Raw genomic sequence first — 3,511 nt, 5'->3', positions numbered from 1 at the left:
TCCCTGTTCTCTCCACACCTACATCTAAGTGTAGTCATTTAATTCTGAAGCTGGAGTTGGTGCACCTGTTATCACAAGCAACACTGAAGGCCAAGTGTGAGTCAGGATCATTGGTCATCAGCCTGGCAGCCGTGCATCCCATGACCAAAAGGGCTCAGTGGGCTAGAGGGAGGTACCCACAGGACCCACCCAACCCCTGGAGACCAGCATGAACTCACACAAGAGTGGCCGCACCAGTGGAGGCAGAAGCCTGAAACACTTTTCCTACCATGCACCAATTTCCCTGTATGGATAAGAGTAATCTCTTGGTATTTTGTTGATCCAAGTGTCCCATGGTTGTGTCTGGAGAAGATACCACTGGAGGGACAGTAGCTTCAGTTCCTGCAGGCTGATAGGCTTTCTCCGGCCCTCCCTCTCTTTCATGAGGATCCAAGGCCCTGGCTGCCCAGGGCTAATGTCCCATGCCTCCAAAGAGCCACCTCTACTCACCCGGTTATGCTCCACCACCCCCAGCAGAGCCTCCCCATTTCCCACTGGCTCTCATCTTGACCCAGAGAAAGCCTCCTGTCCAGCAGAGCTCCATCCTTCAACTTACTATGGCTCAGCGGCCTCTCAGACTGCTGGCTGGGTGATGACCACACAGAGCCAGTGAGTCGAACCCTTTCCAGGCACTAGAGCAAGGGGAAGATGTGTCCCCCGGTGTGTATTACTGCATGACTCTTTGACCTGGATGGTGCTGCTTTTCTCCTCCTCTCTCCAACCCCAGGCTTGAACTAGGAGCAAGACTCCGTCATTCGGAATTGGTAGGCAGGTCAGACCCACCCGGGGCAACTGCACTGAGTGAACCTGTGTGGCTTCCCTGAATTCTCCATCAAAATATTTGATTTCCGCCTACAAAGACTTGAGCAGCCTCCCTGCCTGGACAGATCTAAATTGCACTGTCTCTTCAGGCTGAGCCCGTCACCTCCCCCACCTTCCTTCACTCGGGTCTCTTGTGCTTCGGAGCCTCCCAACACCATATTCTTGATCCACAGTAAATACAAGGTCAGGACTGAGTTGGAGCCATTCACTTGAAACGTTTAAAAATCCTTGCCGACTACAATGTCCTTTTCAAGTTCACTCCCGTGAGAGTTGCTGAGTCAATGTCATCCTTTTTCAGAAAGCGTGTGGAAAATGGGTGGCCATTTTCTCAGTTAGGTTTGCAGACCATATATTCTCGCTCCATGTGTTATGACCACCTAAGTGCACCCAACTCCCAGGGGTCATCCAGACCACACTCCTCCCTTCCAGCCACCAGTGGCCTCCACCCTCCAGGGTCAGTGGATGCCAGAAGGACCGAAAAGAGAACTGTGGCTTCTTTAAGAAGCTTGTTTGCCTTTAGAAGAGTCATCAGTGAGATCTAAACTGAAGGCTTTGGGGGTCACATGCCACAGAATGGAATTTGTTTCTTTACCTCCCCTTAATGAGCAACTTGGAAGAGCAAAGATTGATTTCCAGCAGAGTATCAATCAACATTTTTCATATGCCACCTTCCCCACCATGTGTATCCATCCTGTGGGCATTTCCTGGGTGTCAGTGAGATGTGAATTTGTAGCTAATCTAATGTTTTCATTATGAATTGAACCCTGGCACATAGGAATCTGCCTTTTCCTTTCTGTGAAGTGACTGTTCGGAATTTGCTTGCCCAGCCTCTAGCCAATCCCCCAAAACAAGACTGGACACATGCCCTAGTCGGTTTGGCTCAGTGGATAGAGCATCAGCCTGCAGACTGAAGGGTCCTGGGTTCAATTCCAGTCAAGGGCACATGCCCAGGTTGCAGGCTCAATCTCCCATAAGTCATTGATGTTTCTACCTCTCCCTCTCCCTTCCTCTCTGAAATGAATAAAAATATTTAAAAATAAAAAGGGGGGAAGACTGGACATATATTGGAGGTTCTGGGTAGTGCTACGACATTACCCCCCAGTACCCACCATTCTGCGAGAGAAAAGCCAATGTTTGCAAAATGGAAAAGGGCAAAGTATGTCCATTGGAGCTCCAAAAGTAGAGCCAAGTGCTTGATTTAGGAAGCCCAGGCCAATCAAGGAGATGCTTTTGTCAACAGTCACCCTCCCAGGAGCACACTTGTGTTTCCAAGCCCAGACGTCATGGGGAGGGAGGGACAGGCTAAAGGAGCAGAGCTGGATGAATCCCACAGGCACTAGGGTGCTGGGGGCTCTGCACGCTCCCTCCAGCGCACACCTTCTCCCCAGCTAGGTGTCCATTATTTTTAATGTGGGCAACTGTTTATATATGTGTGAGATTTTAAGTTAATAAATTACCTCCATGGCCATTGTCCCCGTGTGGTTTTGATACTGAATTATCCCTCATCAGATCAGTGGACACAGCTTGTAAGTAAGAGCAGAGCCCCAGGTCACCCGAATGTCCTTTCCCTCAGTGCTTGCTAAAGCAACGGGAGCTGTGGTCCCCTGAGAGAAAGGACATGGTCACCACATCCTAACAGGTGGCCTTGGTCAACTCCAGCTCACGCCCGTCACACGGACACCCAGCCTTTTCTGTCTCTTCTCTTTCAGACAGAAAAATAGTCCTGCCTAGTTGGCTCTAGGTGCTGGGAGAATGTGGGCGAGGGCTTGAGTGTGGAAATGCCCAGCTCTGAGGTCACACCTGTGGCAGCCAGAGACCCATCCTGCCCGTTTCCCAAGCAGCTTGCACCTTCACCTGAACAAGGAGACGGCAGCTGTCCCTCAGAGGCAGAGGTGGCAAGAGTAGAACCATCATGCAACCAGCTCCCAAACTGAAAATGAAATGTTTGCCCTTGATTGTCAGAAGGTCCCCCTGAGCCTAGGAACAAAGCTGGAAATGAGTGGGATGAGGGTGACACCCTAGTCCTCAGGGGGAGGGAGGGACTGACCCCGCAGCCAGAGAAACAGTTTACAAAATTACTGGTCATGGTTTCTCAGAGTTGTGGTTCAAGGTAGGCTGCCGAAGCCCCTGGGGTTCCGTTGTTCCACTCGGAAGTGGGACCTTCTAGCCCCTCAAGCTTCAGCTTCACAGCGATGCTCCCTGCCTGCCTCCTCCACACACACTGAGAACTGAGTGAGCACCCAGAAAATGCACACCCCTACCCCTACCTGAACCCCATCCCCCTCCAGAGCCACAGAGTTCCATGGATGGGCTGGACCGTATGGCCCATACAATCCACTTCCTTACACAGATGAAGAAAGTCCCGGGCAATGCGACTTGTGAGCTCCCGCGTCCTGTCAGTGGTAGGTCTGGCCCCTGAGCCTGTACCTCCCCATGAAAGCACTGCCTCGGTCTGCTGTGTTCCCAGATGAATGGTTTTTAGAATCTCAACTTGGACTGAACATGCCACCACCATCTCAGAAGTACAGGCCACTTGGCCAAGGTGAGCACACACTTAGCAAGTTCTCTACCTGGCACCACCACGCAGATAACGGCCCGAGGCCCAGGTAGGCCACCTGTTCTGCAGGTATAAACTGGTTCTCTCCCTCAT

This window comes from Myotis davidii, unplaced genomic scaffold (genome assembly GCF_000327345.1).
Source record: "Myotis davidii unplaced genomic scaffold, ASM32734v1 scaffold259, whole genome shotgun sequence".
NCBI classification, from domain to species: Eukaryota; Metazoa; Chordata; class Mammalia; order Chiroptera; family Vespertilionidae; genus Myotis; species Myotis davidii.
The sequence above is the reverse complement of the archived record's forward strand: the minus strand, read 5'-3'. Positions refer to the sequence as shown.